The following is an 18,897-nucleotide window of genomic DNA, read 5'->3' as shown; positions in this document are numbered from 1 at the left end:
ATGAATCGTTGACCTGATTCCTGGGCAATGGACAATGGCATGCGAATCGTTTTATAGCACCATGAGAGAGGGTGAAAAATTGAGTTCGCAGTGCCTTAAAGGAAGGAAATTTCTAACAGTAAAGCCCTGGTCTTCCAGGTTGAGGGCTGAGCATGGGGTTTGCAGCTTCACCGTGTAAAAGAATGGTTGTTACAGAAAACCTAAGTCAACTAGGGATGTACAACTAACTAGAAGTAAATAACTGTTCATATAACATGCATCCATTATTTAAATAGCTTAACGTTTTTTTTAAATCCATCATTTCAAGTTAGTTTTGTTGAATTAAGCTTCAAACTCATCAACAAAGATATAGAGTAGCAATTATTAGGAATGAACAAAATGAAGAAAAAACTACAAACAACAAATTATATTATTATAGCCTGATTTTCATTACATCTTAATTTTAATATAATTCAATACGATTACCTTAATTATAAAACAAAAATAGCAATAAAAATAAAATTTGATTGCATTTTCTAAAATATTATCGTTGCCATTTTTATTTACATTTATATGCTATTATTATATTTACAAATATATTATACGTTTTAATTTAACAATCATATTTAGTTTAATAATCTCTCAAGGATTAATTGTGCCACTTGCATATATCACAAACTGGTAGTAAATATCCTTTCTTTTTCCTGTTTAGCGTCCGGTAACTACCGTTTAGATAATACTTCAGAGGATGAATGAAGGATGATATGTATGAGTGTGAATGAAGTGTAGTCTTGTACATTCTCAGTTCGACCATACCTGAGATATGTGGTTAATTGAAACCCAACCACCAAAGAACACCGGTATCCATGATCTAGTATTCAAGTCCGTGTAAAAATAGCTGGCTTTACTAGGACTTGAATGCTGTAACTCTCGACTTCCAAATCAGCTGATTTGGGAAGACGTGTTAACCACTAGACCAACCCGGTGGGTTGGTAGTAAATATCCAAAAACCTTGAAATGAACAAGCAAAGGTAAAATTAGTGTAGGCTATAAGGTCATCTCTTACACTTAACATTATTTAAAAACTAAATATAAAATAATTGCATACAAAAAGATGAATAATCTTTAAAGTATAATCCCCTCATAAGATCATTAAGTTAATCATTCATATTAGTCAATAGGCCATTAAAATCACTAAATTTAATAATAAATAACAGAAGTAAAATGTTTCCACGAATGTTATACCAAGAAATCCTTTCAGAATATAAGTAATACTTTCAGTAAGTAATACTTTAAATATAATGCTGTTTAAATAATACTTGAAATCGAAGAGTTCTTTTATAAACTTTTGAACACGTTGAATTTCTGCCAGGCGGAACTGCTGAATTTGCATTGGTTAATTCAGCAGTACCCATCTTGATAAGCCTATCACACGTTTCTCTATCATTTGAAAATAACACCATTTTGTTTCTTAAAACTTCTTCTTCATTTGTGACTTAACAATCTTATAATAAAATTTTGACATCAATAACAATATCAGATTATTCTCCTTCTTAATTGCCCATAATGTAAAATTTAAATCATCCTTGAAGGACATTCATTGTCGGACTACAATAATCTTCAAATTTATTCATTACTTGGAATAATTTAAAAAAAGGGTGATAATGTAAATCCCCCGAAAAACACTTAAAACGTGAAGATATCCCTAAAAAAACAGTTGTTTGCTCCGAATCCAAAAAAATTAGGTACTTTGTTATCGCACTGCCAGTTTTTTTCTATTTTTAATGCAGCTTTTTCAAATTTCATGAGAAAATGAATAATAACATTTATTTAAGGTGGAAAAAGGATGAAAAATAAAAATTACAAAACACTTTAGATTATTTTGACTCTGTGTATTGACGAATTGTACGTATATCAACATAACCTACGCTCGCTAACCTCGTTTTTTGGGTTTTTTTTTAACATCTGGGTTTACCGTTTGGTATTGCTTCAGAGGATGAGTGAATGATTTGTAGCATGCGTGATGCCATGCCTAACCGGGAACCGAGTCCAGGACCTCCGGAAGAAAGGCCGAGACGCTGCCACGGAGGCCGGCCGCTAACCTCGTTTAATTAACGTTAAATAGAGTACAATGTGCATATTTAACGTTAATTAGAACGAGGTTAGCGAGCGTAGGTTACGCAACAAATCATTCATGTCATCCTCTGAAGCATGCCTAACAGCAGACCCGTTGGTTAAAAAAAAAGCGAGCGTATGTTATGTAGATTTATGTGCGATTCACCAGTACACGGAGTCAAAATAATCTAAAGAAACAACTTATGCTCGTTAACAGACATAATTTTTGTTTAATACATTGAAATAATACGTCGTTTTTTGACAAAAGAAGTTACATAAAAAAAGTTAAAAAAAGTGGCGGTGCCATAACAAACAAGTACCTAAAATTGATATACAAAGAAACTGATTAATATTTGCTGCTCTCAAACGTGTCTAAAACACAATTTTTTGCTTCAAACGCAGAAAAAAACATTTTATAAATTAAGTTGTGCGAGAAAAGTTGAAAAAATTCACTTACCAATTGGCTGCTTCAATTACAGAATAACAAATAGTAAACTAATGTTACTCTGAATAGATGTTCTTTTAATGATTGAGTAGCATGCTTATTTTTTTCAAGTTCTTTCTAAATCTATTGTTTGTTATATTTTGAAACAGCCCTATGGCGAGTGAATTTTTCTAATTTTTTTCAAGTTTTTGTACAAGTTAATTTATTAAATATTTTTCTCTGCTTCTGAAGCAAAAAACTGTGATTTAGAGAAGTTTGAGAGCAAATATTTCTTTGTATATCAATTTTTTCGGATTCAAGGTAATTGTTTTTTGAGGGATACCTTCACACTGTATTTTACCGGCGAGAGGGGAAGTTGTATTATTCACCATTTTTTATATCATTTTGTTTTGTTGGTATTCAGGACAAACAATTGCTTTTTGGGGCCTCTTTTCAAATATAAATTTTTTTTGGGGGGTGCTAAGAAGATTCACTTACATTTTTACAATAAAATTGTCTTTCTGGTGGTTATATCAGTTATTTTTTTATTTATTTATTTTTTTTTTTTTGTTACTACCTGCTGCAAGTTTGGCCTTTAGAATTCTATTTATAAACCAATTAGAAGAGATTGAAAAGGGCTGGCTGGTTTTTATCAATATCTCAACCCTAAGCTGATTTTTTTTTGCAGGAATATGTTGGCAAGAGAGTCACTGGATAAATCTACAGAGATAATCCCATATATTCTGCAGTAAAATCCTTTTCCTTCAGAAACTATCATTGGTATTATGAATTATGGTGTGCAGGTAAATCAGTCTAAACTATAAATTATTCTATGAAACCCTGTAAACGCTCTAAATACATACCATTATTTATCTGTGAATTCTAAGCATATTAAAATAAGAATATGCAGCATTCATTAGCTGTAACAGAATTAATAAAAAATTTATTAGTATTTGTATTTAGTCAGAATTGTCAGCAGGTTTTACAGGGGTCATTTGTTCTGTAAAATATAACAGCATTCAGTTTTATGTAGTTACATCATTATTTGGGCTTTACTGCTTTTATCTGTTTAAAAAAAATTACTTCTGATAGTCATTTATTGCACCCAAAAGCCAAATTAAAACTGTAAAATATTAACTTATCAAATTAAGATTATATTATTAAATAATATACCAATATACCAAACTATTAATAATCTTACCAAATTACATATAAATTTATAATTAGGCAAATTAGTTAACCTATTCAGTTTTTAGAGTACGGGCATTTCATTTTATTGTCTGATTTGGTGTGTGCTATTTTCTGTAAACAGTGGTTAAGAGTTCTGAAGGTAAGAACTCAAACACATGACTTCACAGCTACATGATAACCTCTACAGCGTAAGGATATTATTAATTAAAATTTATTTGTTTGTTTGTAACAAAAGAACACACATGAAAAATGTAAAGAATTTAATATATAGTTATCTATAAATTAAGTCAGATAATAACATGAAAGAGTGAAAGAAAATGGGGAAGTACTAAATCTATAATTAAAATTGATTGATATTGGTGTAATGGCTTAACTAAAAAAAATTGGAGAAAGTAAAACAAACGTATTTCAAAAAGAAAATATTATTACTGGTATGATGAATAATAATAGATTTAGGTGAAAGTGAAGGGCTTAGAGTGGTAGTTGTGCATTAACAAACAAAAATACCAATTTAAAAGTTACAACTATTAAAGCAAAAAATATATATATAGGGTCAACTGACTGTTTTTATACTTTGTGCATGCCAGAGAATGATAAAAAGATAAAATACAGAAATGTAAGTTGATAATAAAGCAGTTAATAAAAATCATATTTTTTAAATAGTTCTGAAAGGATATCTTTACCTAACAGGAACTTAGTCATTAGGCTTACTGACTAACCACCACACAGGAAACAGAGACCCCAGATTGATCGCAAGACAGCTCAGGTCCTACTTCTGTTAACACCAAGGGATATTGGCTCCACTAGATCAGCAAACACCTAGCAAAGATCTGAACTACAGCCATAGAAAAATTAAGCGATTAAGAGAAAGAAAGGAGATAGATAATTAGAAAGAGCAATCTACCAATGGAAAAACTGTATATGAGACAAACATCCTCCCTGAGGAGATAGCTTTAAGGACCTCTCTCTGAACAATGGGACCACAATCTGCAGGAGATCATGACATTTGTATCTAAATGAATAAATTACATTACTAATCAAGTATATAGTATAATTAAATCAGCTACATTATAGATCAAAGTTTCTTTTTTTTTTTTTATAAATCCCTTCAAGAGATCATTTTTCTGTAGTGATGTTTTAACATTGTGCATGACAAATATTATTTAAATTTCTTAGTTAAGGAGATGTAAAAGTAATACTTATTTTAAAAATATTTTTTTTATATATTTAAGATGGAGAATTTGATATCATGTATATAATATGTTCTAATAAGAACAAACCTGATGTGGACACCAGATGACTTCCTTATATGCCTATTAGAATTACATGTACACATTTTTTGCTGCACTTCATTTAAACTTACTTCATATGAAAGTGAGATATAATCCTCAAATTCTTTGACAAAATGGACAGTTACACAATTGCTGAAATATTAGTTTATATTAACATCTAATATTTATACAATTATTAATTCAACAACCTTACATGAAATATTAGGATACAGTAAAATTCCCTTTATGACTCATATTACTAGATCAGTATTATTCATACCTTCATGAATTGCTGATTAACAAAGGTTTCAGATTTCTGATTTGTCATATAAATAAAAGTTAATAATAATTAAACTATTCCATTTAGTGAATTCCTGTAAACTGGTTACAAATGTTAATTTTGACCTTTCAATGTAAAATATTCAGTTTTTATTATTGGATTATTTGTTGAATAATCAAAAATGAAAAAAAACAATCATACAGGAAAAAGAAATATAACATGAAGAAATATATCTCAAAAAAACAACAAGAAGATGAATTTGAAGAGGAAGAAAATGTTAAGAACAATGGAATAAAAAAATTAAGAGAAGATGATAAATATAAAGAGGAAGAAAATGTAAAAACTGAAGAAATAATAAAAAGATTAACAAAGGATGATAAATATAAAGAAAGCGAAATTATAATTTTCAATTAATATTAAAAAAACCAGATGTTTCACCAAATCTATTCCATATACACATATTTAATAATGTCTATTCATTTTTTTCTTTTTTTCTGTTTAGCCTTCGGCAATTACCATTCAGGTATTACTTCAGAGGATGAATGAGGATGATATGTATGAGTGTAAATGAAGTGTAGTCCTACACAGTCTCAGTTCGACCATTCCTGAGATGGATTGAAACCCAACCACCAAAGAACACCGGTATACACGATCTAGTATACAAATCCGTATAAAAGTAACTGCCTTTACTAGGACTTGAACACAGGAACTCTCAACTTCCAAATCAGATGATCTGGGAAGACGCATTCACCACTAGACCAACCCAGTGGGTCAATGCCTATTAAATTACATATACATATTTTTAAAAATACATGAAATATTATTTCACTAATAATTATGTTTTTTTTATATATTTTTATAATTTTTATTTTCAAGTTTTTTTTACAATCATGGGTTAATAATTATTAATAAATAAATATATTCAAATTAAAAAAAAGTTAAAAAATTAATTAAAGAAATTTAAAAAAAGAAAAGAAGATGAAATCCAATTCAAACCAATGTGCCTTTCCTTGTAAGATCCAAATAATTCATTAATTAAAATTTTATTTGGTTATAACTTTGGAAAAAATGAAAAAAAATTATTATATATCATTGAAAGGCTCTCAATGAGGGCTTTATAAGAAAAAGTTATACGAAAAAGTCCAAAATCCAATTTTTTGGGCGTTTTTAGACACTTTTGGTTTAGTCGATTGCAATCCAAAGGGGCGTTGAGGTTCACAACCAGACATTAAAACAGTTCTAAATCCAAAATTTCAACATCTTATGGCTAATCGTTTTTTATACTTACATACGTACGTACAGACATCACACTGAAACTATTCAAAATGGATTCAGGGATGGTCAAAATGGATATGTCCATTGAAATCTGGAAACTGAAATTTTTTGCAATCACAGTACTTCCTTTACTTCATACAAGGAAGTAAAAAAGGTACTGGGACAGATACAATAATTCCTAGAAGATATATCAAGATTACCAAGGATAAGATTGATGGATGATTTGGAGAACAGTAACAAAGAATGGAATGGTGAGGAAGAAAACTAGTGGCCTAAGAGAGAAAAGTGAAAAAGTGTAATTAAAATGTAATTTGTTGCAGTAATATAGCATAGTTTATGACAAGAACATAAAATATGTCTTCAAATTGAAAATGATTTAAACCTTTTGTAAAATTAATTTTATAAACAATAGCATCAAAATATCATTATACTACTTACTTTACTGTTCATTATGTTCAGACAACATGAAATGTTAACTTACATTTGTATAGTTATTCAAATTAAGAACATAAAGTCCAAATGGTTTTATTTCCAGTGGTCTTTCAGATCTATTCAACATTATAAGTATGCTTTTTTTAAACCATTGTGGTTTATTTAACCAAGAACAATGCGCCAGACTTTCTCTAATTTCATCATTCTGTTAAAATAAATTTGTTACAAATGTTTAATCTTAATATTGCTCTAAAAAATATAATTAATCAATCAATAAATCAATTTCATTAATTTTTCATGTCAAAATCAGTGTGTTCTCAAAATTTTCTGGCAGTAGACGGTAAAAACTACTACCCGCAACAGATCTGGATTATAATCTAAACCAGTAGTTCTATGAATAAAAGACAACACTCATTTTTTACTGAATTTAAAAAATTGAGCCCACAATAAAATTAAAATTAAAATAAAGAACAAAATGGAATATCTGTTGGAATTGATTATGGTTTTAGTAGTAATGGTGGTTTCAGAGACTAAAATGTGAAAGTATTTAATCCATAACCACTGACAGAGATATTGGAAATTGTGTGTTATGCTAGCAGCAGATTTATTCAGCAGTGAAGGGGAAACCACATGTTCAGTCAACTGCATTGCAGCAATAGCTTGGCAACAAAAATTTCTCTTCAACCTTAATTCTCCATCACCTCTGATAAGAAAGATAGCAGCAGCCATCATTTTGAAACAGAAAATGTTTTGAAAACAAAACATTTTAGTTACATGTAAGTAAGAATATATAACACTTCATTTTAAATGTGAAATCTTAATAGTGTTTACATATCTTTGGCATGAGGTGTTTTTAGGAGATGCAGACATTTATAAGCTAGTTGGAAAAAGAAACTTCATGTTCCCGCTTGAGATACTGAAATGGACTGACCAAATTAGTTTCTTTTGTAATGCATAATAAGCAGTGTAGGGCAAGTGCCTTCCAAGCTTGTCTCTTTTTTCTTCTATTATAATAATAACTCCTCTGTAAGTGGTTAGGAATCACATTTAAATCCTATATAATATTATATTTTAGCTGTATTCAGATCATTTTTTTAATACATTGTTTTTGTCAAATTTGATGAGTTTTTATAATTCATATTGCTCAAATACATTCAGACATTTTCGATTTTTTTTACCTCCAGGACCACTGTTAGGTATTGCTTCAGAGGATGAGATGAATGATAATTTTTTTAGCGTGTGCAAATGCCAAGCCTGACCGGGATTTGAATCCAGGACCCCTGAATGAAAGGCCAAGACACTACCATTCACGCCACAGAGGCCAGCAAGTTCATGACTTATATGTCATATGTAACATTTTCACGTGATTTATAATATCTATAAAAATATGTGCCCAGTTTTCACCTGCTGTTATACAGTAGAGTGCAATTTCATCTGAACACAGGGAATTTTTTGTTTCACTGCATGACCACACCCATTCTTTAAGTTGTTTGTGTTATGTTAGATTATTTTTCTTTGGTTGTTTAACAGTTTTCCTATTATAAACAGTATTTTGTGAAAAATCATTTCATTTTTTATTACAAAATCATATTTTCATAATTTTTGTTCTGTCTGTTTTGAATATATAATAATGGACATAATTCCAAGAAAAAATTCAAAAATTGTTTCTCTTTCGAGCATACCAGTATGACGCAACAAGAAGTAGCTGTTGAGTATAGTGTTGGACTAGGGACAGTGAATGCTACTTTACAGAAATTTAAAGAAACTGGTTCCTTTTCACCTCAAAGGAAAGATAAATGTGGCTGTAAAATAAAAACTACTTCAACATAGAATCAGTTACTAGTAAGAAATTAAACTTGATTATAAATTATCTGCTGTGGACTTAAATTGAAAATTAGCAGCCAGTGGAGCACTTCACAATAGTTAGTTGCCTACTTCTTGTAGTTGGGTGGAAAGCCGTTGGCCAGTTAAAAAACAGCTTTTAATATCAGCAATGTATAAAAAACATTCTTGTGGGCCAAAGCACATGCTGACTGGAAAAATGTAATCTTTTCTGAGAAGTCACATTTTTATGTTCAGGGCAAAAAGTTCAATACATTACAAAGCATCAGATGAAATTACATCATCAGCTTATGTTCAACAATCAGTTAAACATCCCCAGAAAAATAATTTTTGGGGTTGTTTCATATTTGAAAGTCCTTGTTCATTACTTCCAATAGATGGTATACTGAAAAGTAATGAATATATCAAGATTCTGAAGGAAAGAGTTGTGACACAACTTCAAAATCAATCCTGTAAAGCAACGGAGGGTTCCAACAAGATTTGGCGCCTTGCCATATTGCCAAAAAAGTGGAAACATTTTTCAAAGAACAAAACATTAAAATGCTCTCGTGACTAGGCAACTCCTCAGACTTAAACCCAATTGAGAATTTTTGGGCAATATCCAAAAAATGACTCAAATATGAAAATTACCACAAAAATTGATCTCATTAATTTAATAATATCTTCAAGATAAAGAAATAAAAATAATTTGTAGTACTTGTTGAATTGATGCCAAATTATGTATATGAAGTAGTTAAGAATAAAGGAGGACATATTAATTACTAGCTATTCACAAATTGTACTGTATGATTTTTTCTAAATAAGGTTACTCTTTATTAAATAACATTTGTGTTCAATTAATTTGCACACTGCTGAACAAAGATTTTCTCTGTTGCAGAAAGAATTGCTTGTATGAGTTTTTTTATATCTCTACATGACCACATTTTAATAGGTGTCCAAATATTTTCAAGATAAGTCCCTGGTACAAATAAAATTGATAAAGGAATTAAAAAATAGTTATAAAACTATCTCTGGAAGAATATTCTCAAATATTTAATAAACAATTCATCTCTTTCCTGTTTGTTTGTTCTTTGTTTTTTTTTTTTTAGATAGAAAGTTTTTTATTTACCTCATTAATAACTGTTTGTCCATTGAAGCAGTACAAAAACAATAAGACACTTGAACATAGTATCATGCAGAAGAAGGCAAATTTTATTAGAATACTGTCTATCTGAAATATCAAAAAGTTATCATTTCGTTTTAGTTGTATAATATAAATAATTTATTTTTATATTTAAAATTTCAATATTAAATAATATGGTTATATATGTAAGGATTAATATTTAAGATTACTTTCTTTGTGAATCAAATCTTACACTCAGCAAAACATGCTGAGAATAAAATTGCATAAAAGTGTACCCGAGCAAACCCTGAAACTATGGTTATTCCAGAATCCACAATGTTATCTGTATGAAAATTGATGGATGACCATATACAATATCCCAGGATTTTCTCTGACAAATATCATGACAACCCTGGACTATAGGTACAAACCTGCAGGATTTGTGTAGGCCCCATGGAGCATTCTTGGGATCTGTTATCCATAGTCCCTAGAACAATATAAGGACACCATTTGGGCGATAATAATGATATTCTTAGTCAGATTATGACATGTGTTCATCATAGAACACCAGGGAGTACTAAATAGACCCTTCTACAAACTATCAATGTAGATTGAATTATTTTTGTTAGATTAGTTATGTAACTGAAGTTATTGGTAAGAAATTTAATAAAATATACAGTATTACTGAAATAAAATCCCTAATTAATGTGTTTCAGTAATTTAACTATATTTTTAATAAACTGCTAATAGTATATGCTAATAGTATAATTCAGGTAGCTGAGCAAATATAAAACTAGAAAATAAATCAACATAGCAGATAAATTCACACAATTGAAGACCCAAAACAATACTGTAGCTACAGTTGCTGCTGGTTGACATTTTTCACTGGTAATGTTCATTAAGGTATCTTCAGAATATACAATATCTCAGACAAATCAGAAACAAAAATTTTAAATTGTTGTCTTAAAGTTTAATCACAATTCAAATATTTATGTATGCAGTAAAAAAGATAAAATATTTTTTAATTTCTTTTAGAAACACAGGAGTGAAAATTTATTTACTCATCTTATAGTCATTTAAAGGTGCAAATCTGTAAATCACCCAGTCACAGTAGTAAATAATTCAACATTCACTTATTCCTATTATTTTACGTAACAATAAAAATATCTGCTATTTTTATATTGCTATCATTAAATAAATATATTATGTAAAATATTTACCTCCATCATACACCAAAGATAAGTACACAATTGGAAACAAAAAGAATGATTAGCAAGTGTAATTATAACTGAAAAACTCTCATTTATGACTTTGATATCCCTGGAAAATCAGATTGTGAAGAATACAGATTTATTTTTATTAAAATTAAAATTAAATTAATTCGGTTTAAATAACTCTAATATAACTTTTATAATAATGTTTAATAATACCTTTTATTAACACATATTATAAAAATAAATACAATGAAATTTGAATAATATATTAAACTCTTATGACATATTTCAATAATTAATATATATATATTGAAGCATATATGTGTGCTTCTGCAAAGCATGAGTTTTGTATGTGTTACTATCCTCCATGTATATTAAAGTATACATTTGATACATATAAATTGAGATAATGTATAAAAGATAATATCTATGAAATGATAAGAACTTCCAGAATCAGGTTGATTCTTAATCCATCAAACCAAATTAAATAAGAAACAATTAAAGAGAAAAAATAAATTAATAAAAAAGAAACGTTTATAAGAATGATGTCTTATATTCTAATAGTTTTAATTATACTAAAATAATGTTATGATTTTATTAAAAATTCAATTTTATCCAGTTATTATGTACCTTTGATAGCTAATTCAGAATATTAAGTCACAGTTTTTCTTAACTGGCCTTCTTTTATTTCAGTAAGTACAGTGTTGGAATAAGGCCTCCATGAACTTAAGCACTCCTCATGCTTATAATTTAGTAAATATAAATAATGTTATTATAAATAGATTTAGTTTATAATAGTTATTTTATAGTTTTAGTTTATTTATTGAAACCAAGATGATAAATCAGACGGAAAATTTTGGGTTAGCCATCATTTATACACTAATTAAAAAGAACAAAAATTTTTTACTTATTTTCTTTTTGACGTAAACATTACATCAATGACTCACAATTTATTGTTTATCCTTTTATTTCTGTAGGCTCTTGACCTAGAACTATCAGGACAATATCAAATTTTGTCAGTCCAATGAAAGTTAATGTTCCATGGTTCCAGTTTCTGAAAGACAAGTTTCCAAATACAAGTGACCTAAGGTAAAGGAAGGTAAATTTGTTGGTCTACAAATAAGAAAATTATAAGAAGCAAAATGAATAACATACATTTTAAGAAATTTTGAATGAAATTGAGGTAGCTTATGGAAATCATTCCAAAATATTGTAAACAACCTCCTGGGAAATCCTAAAATTAATTAACAACAGTCTACTTGCAAGTAAGGTTCTTTAAAATTACAATGAACTTGGTTATAATATCTTTAAATTTATTTCTTAGTTGCATTTGAAATTTTTCCCCAACATTATTGAACCCTGTGGGTGAAGAACATAGAGAACACTTTCACCAGAAAATATCTATCATGGAACCCTACTAAGAGAAAATGAACCAAAAAATGCTATCTGAAATTACTGTTCGACTACTGCTAGGATATAAAGAGAGATCTACCTCAAATCAATTACAGAAGTAAAATCCAAAAAGAGTAGATTTTAGATCGATATGAAGTGCATTTAATATACTGTTATTTTACAGTCACGTTTTTTTATTGCAAAAAATAATTCTTAATGCAAAAAGTTCTAACCAATAGAAAATGTTAACAATTTTAAAACGAATGCAAAAAATACCTTTAATAACTATAAATTATTCATTCTCATTAACAAAGAAAAAATTTTTATTGTTGTTCAATGTTACCTGTAAATAATGCAATGTGCAGAAACCAAGAATTGTAAATATTCTTTTAAATTTTTGTTTAACACAATTTTCTTTGTTTCATTTTTTGAATCAAAAACTACGTTATCAATATTGCTTAAAGAATTACATAGTAGTTTAGATCTGGTAATAATTTTTTGAAATGAAAGAACTAGTAAACTAAGTAGTACATACAAATGTGCTAATACATTAAGTATTATAATAGTTTCCATTATGTAAATGACAAAATACATCTGTATCGGTTTGTAATTTTTCGGATACCAGACTTGAAGTGGTAACAGTAGATCAGACACATTTACATTATTTAATCCTTTATCAAAGGTTAAATATATAGATATAAATAGCGGCAAAAATATAAAAATAAATCCCCAACATATGGTTAAAAAACAGACTTTATTCATCAAACTATTTTGATAGACTTCATATTTTTCAATGATAACTCTTTGTTCTTGAAGTAAACTTTTACTTTTTTCAATTATTTCATATTTTTTACTAATTACATCAAACATATTTTTTGTTTTATGTTCCAGAAAAATAAACTGTAACGAAGTTATGAACACACATAATAAACCATCTGCATCTTTTGCTGATAATAGTTTAAAAATTACTAAGTTTTTGTCATTCCAGTTTGTATATATATAAATAATACAGCATAAAATTAAAATAAAACTTAAGGTATTTGTAAATACCAAAGTAAATGTAACTTTTTTTAAATCATCATACCCAGCCCATTGATAAACTTTATACAATCTATTAACTGCTGACATTATTATTCCTGAAAGAATAAATATGAGTATAGTACTTGAATTAATCTAAACTGAATTATTGATTAGTTAATATATATGAGTGTGTATATATATATCATACTTAGTTTTAAAAATATTAAAAATATAAAATTAAAAATTTTTTAATTTTTTTATTATGTGGCTAACCACACATACAGTACTGTACTCCAGTACTGTATATCCTTTATCAGTACTGTATGTATAGCTAGCCATGTAATAAAAAAATTTTTAATTTTTAATTTTATATTTTTAATATTTTGACTACATATTTTTATATGTTGTAATTTTAATGTTTGAATTTAATATGTGAATTGAGAAAAAAAAGAAAAGTTTAACTGATGATGAGAGAAAACCTCGAAAGTGCTATTAAAAAATAATAAACATAAGGTAAGAAGCATTATTAAATTCTAAACTCTTGGTGGTTAATGGTTTATGTACTTTTGTCTGTCTTTGATATTTTAGTACAGAGTGAAATATGGACAAATATAATAACAAAAGAATTGTTTTTTCTAAGCTAATATATATATATATAAAATACATATACATGCAGAGATTCTCTCAAAGAAACAGAAAGGATTTCAGAATATGTTTTATAAGGAAAATAAAGAAAAAAGTTCATATAAACGTAGAACCAAAAGTGCTTCATTTTTGAGTTATAGATGGCAAAAATTGTTGCCCTGATTTCTGCTAAAAAGATAAAATAAGATCATACTGAAATTCAGTCATAAATTATTAAAAGAAAAATATGTTGGTTTCATATAATTTTTGACCTGAAAATTGAATAAAACAGGTTCAGCAACTGTAAATCTAGTAATCTTTTCATAAAATTATTGTAAATCACAAAATATTTGTTTCGCAACATACAATTTTTTAGGTTTGAATGTGCAATAACATTGTTAAATTACCAGTCAACAAATTAAAATTTTCAACAAAATTTGTAAACAATTTAATTCTGAGAAAATCTATGTAGCAGTGACCAGTCACAATAAATTTGTCATTTATCAAAAACAAAACATGGGAGAAAAGTATTGTACTTTTAATTTTCAAGCTGAAACATGAAACTTTTCAATATTAGAAAATATCCAGAAACAGAATCAACTATTAAAAATAAATGAAAAGGAAAATTAAATAAGACAATAGTTTAATAATATTATACAAATGTCATTGTTATGTTTAAAATGTTTAGAAAAAAATGTTATTCAAAATTAGTTTTGAAAAAACAAAGTAATTTGTTCTTCATTATAAAAAAAATGGGTAGCTGCAACTGGTTGTAAGCCTTCATTTCCTCAGAGTAAAATACATTAAGTAAATAATAACATGTTGTATTTATCAATCAACAATAACTTTCTACATACACATAAAACTTGATTAATATTGTCAGTAATAATATAATTTGCTAATAAGAAAACATAATTCCATATTTTTGTATTTTATTTTTATTCTTCTGCCAGATGATTTCATTCCTTAGGTGATCTAATTGTATGGTTTTCATTGCATCCAGAAATTTGTGGTGCATCAGACCTCTTTTCATGTCTGCGATTAAAGTGGTACTGATAATTATTTTTGGAGAGGAATTGTCTTCTACCTATAGCCTTTATTTTCAATTGAGTTTGAATTTTTGTATTAGATATTAACTAAGTTTTGTTATATGCATTTTACCAATTATTATCCATTATACCAATTTGTAGTAATAAAAGAAAATACCACATTGCCTTAATATACAATACATGAACAGCTGTAGTAGAAGTTTGCAATATATAACAGCTGTACTTGTTACGATATGGCTGTGAATAATACTGTGGTTTAGAAGCCTTTAATTCACATTTGTTAGCATGAAGTGTTGACCTGTGGTTGAATGCAAACTTTATTTATTATCAGGAGTAGAACATATTCAAAATAACTTTAATAGAAGCAACTGATAACAAAACCAATCTCATTCATTAGATATATCTGAATTATATTAAAATATGCAAATTACAGGTAAAACAAACATAACTAAAAGCTAAATTAAAAGGTAAAAAATAAATACCAATAATAATTTAGCTCTTATTTTGGTACCGATTTCAAAAAAATCATAATGAAAGGATTGAAAAAAGTATTATTTTTTACATTTTAGTATGGTTGTTCTTACTTTCCCAGAAATAGCCGCATAGTTGCACCACCTATACACAATAATTACTCAAAATTTTGGGAGTTTGGTTTTTTTCAAGTCTTGATGTTTTATGACCTCCCTTAATCGAAAAGACAGAAAACCCACACAAAATAACACAAGGATATATGTACATATGAATGTGTTGATTTGTGTTTTGATAAACATCTCCAACTGCCTGAACATAAAAACTTGAAATTTGACTCAAATATTTCTATATATGGGCATTGATAGTATTAAAATTTTAATCAAACGAGTGAGATATTTATCACCAAAATTTCAACTTTTTATGGGGCATCATAGGAACATGGAATTCAATACAGTGGTGATTATATATGTATTTTTTATAATAGTAAAATTTTAAGACTATCAGACATTGGGGATTAAGATATAATTAGCTTTATTGTTTTAAAGCTTTTGTTATAGTATATTTCCAAAACAGACACCTAAAAACTTATAAAGCTTCAAAAATGTGTTTGTTCACATAAGTTACTTGTACTAAATTTTGGTTCCAATGCAACAAGAAGGTATGACTGTACTCAGAATATTTGTTTTAATTTTTTTCTTAATGCTTCTAAAGCAGCTTAATCCATTAAGCACAAAATTAGACCAAAATAATTTTGTGCATGAAATTATTATTAATATATTAATATTTTTGTGCAAAATCACTAAGTAGTTTTACCCTACTGTAATAAAACAGATTTTATATTAAAACATGAAATTTAATTTAAATATTTCCTTATATTGGAATCATATAAAGGAGATATTAATTTTTACAAGTCATGAACATCGTTATACTTGGGGCCATGAAATAATTTTTTTTTTTACTCTTAATTAATTAATTTTCCAACTAATTTTCTTCATTCCTCATGTGGGAATAATTTGATTCCCACATTTCCCAGTTATAAGAACAAAAAAAATTAATAATTCCTTACCTTAAGGTAGGTTAATTCCCTACCTTAAATTTCATTCATGTACAGGAACATCTCTTTGACTGGTTTTAAGGTTAATGCAATTTTTTTGTTAGATAATTTTTACACGTATCAGTTTCAAGGTGTTCTAAATGTTTTTTAGCTCCCTCTACATTTTCTTTTAGATCCTTAATTAAAAGGTCCTAGTTTTAGATTAAAAGTAACATTTTTGAGTGTAAGCTTGTTTTCTGGTTTATTTTAATAATCATTTACTGTTGCTCTTTATATATAAATTTAAAAAAATATATAAATATACATTTAACCACAACAAATGTAAATAACCAAACTTATTCACTTTACCTCGTATTTTTTTAAGTTCTATCAACCCCAGTGTTTTATTTAAGTAGTATGTATTATAAACAATATAATAAGACTACTGATGAACAGCCTTTTAATTTTAGGTTGTATGACTGTCTTCTTTTACATATTACAGTGTACTGGCCATGGGACAAGTTGTGCTGCTATATATATTTTATTTTATTCTTGAGCACAGGAAGACAAACTTATCAAATATGAATAGTTCTATTTTTGAATAATACGGAACAATGTATAAATGAATAAAAGAGGCGGCAGAAATAAAGGAAAAAGTCTATTTTTGATTCCTCGGAATTGAATCGCGTAGAATGAATATTTATTATTCACAGTAACCCAAACTGTTGAATAAAATACCTTTCAGTGAAATACTACTGTTAACTTTTTTATTTCATGGTCTCTTTTATGTAATACTCTCTTTTAGCAGTCTTTAAGTATTGACACTAAAATACCATTGAGCATATTTTAAATGAAACAACTCTTTTCAAAAATAGTTTAATACTGTAATGTTGTAACACGATTAATTTGTAAAATATGAAAATTAATAAATTGAAAAAAATTAAAAACAATATATATCATTTTTTTTAGTTTTATAAAAAAAATTTGGCCTATATTTATTGTGGGTGGTTTTGTAATTATTCAAAAATTTGGTATTTTTTTTTTTATAAAAACAAAGTCGTAGTAAATTATGAATTACAATCTTACTTGTGTCTATTTTTGTTGTTAATTACTTTTGTAAATTGCCTTCTATAAAAATGTGTCATTAGTTATATTGCTGCATACATTGTTAAAAAATTTTCTATTGGAATAAATAGGAAGAAATATTTAACTATAACTAGAAAATGAAGTTATAAGTGTATTTTTGTTTGTAGAACAAACAAAACGTTCTGAAATTCTTTTTGTGTCTCCATCTCTTTGTGAAACATATAATATTATACATAGAATACAATAAGTAACATATATAGTATATAGGCAGACATTGAAAATAAAAAACCTGTCTTGAAAAAAATGTTAAAATTAGTTAACTGATCAAACCTCCAATTTACTATAATCATTTTTGTGTACGTATTAAAGACAACATATGTACATTCTTAGAGATAAAATATTTATGAGTGCTTTTAACATAATAGTACAATTTAGCATAATGATTTTTACTGAAGATATTTACAACTGAATTATAATAGTGAATGAAAAATGACTGCTAATTATGTCATAATAGTATTATTGGGAATTTAAAATATGTGCTTTTAATATTACAAGAAAATGAAACCAAACAGTATATCAGTTTTTTATAATGAATTATTTTAAATATGTGAATTTATTTCGTAAAAAAATTAATATAACATGTATAACAGCAGCATTAATATTGAAAGAAATAAAGAAATTCCACAGTTTTATGACTCATTTAAACTTATTTTTAAAGCATTTAAATTAATTGGTGTGCTCCCATTAAAAGAAACATCTTAATTCAGTTATTTTGATTGTGATTGGAGAAGTACAGAATTTCTTTATTCAGTAACAATGAGTCTTCATATAATTGGTTTTTTTCTTTTAAATTATCAATAAAGATATTCAAAAATTTACTCTGATCTTTATTCTTGTAGGTTTTACTAAAGGAACTATCAAACATTTCTTTCTTTTTGTGGTTTATAAAAATATTTATAAAATTTGGTATTTTCGATAAAAATTTATTGAAAAACTTTGAATCAAAAGTCATTTATCTTTGTATAGAAAACTTTTATGATAAATTTTTTTTTCTGGTGTTAGATTTATTCCTTTTACTATCGAAGATTATATACATC

At 27.4% G+C, this 18,897-nt stretch overlaps 1 long non-coding RNA gene across 1 annotated transcript; it reads right to left on the bottom strand.

Annotated features, from left to right (window-relative positions):
- Positions 1-545: 545 nt before the first annotated feature.
- Positions 546-17,099, bottom strand: LOC142318118 (uncharacterized). The gene is made up of 4 exons (XR_012754825.1): positions 17,084-17,099; positions 9,918-10,019; positions 3,382-3,438; positions 546-990 (listed from the first exon to the last, which is right to left on the bottom strand). It is a non-coding gene; the product is annotated as an uncharacterized LOC142318118 (long non-coding RNA).
- Between the last annotated feature and the right edge of the window lie 1,798 nt (positions 17,100-18,897).

This window comes from Lycorma delicatula, chromosome 1 (genome assembly GCF_047948215.1).
Source record: "Lycorma delicatula isolate Av1 chromosome 1, ASM4794821v1, whole genome shotgun sequence".
Classification (NCBI taxonomy): domain Eukaryota; kingdom Metazoa; phylum Arthropoda; class Insecta; order Hemiptera; family Fulgoridae; genus Lycorma; species Lycorma delicatula.
This window is presented reverse-complemented; position numbering and strand designations above follow the sequence as displayed.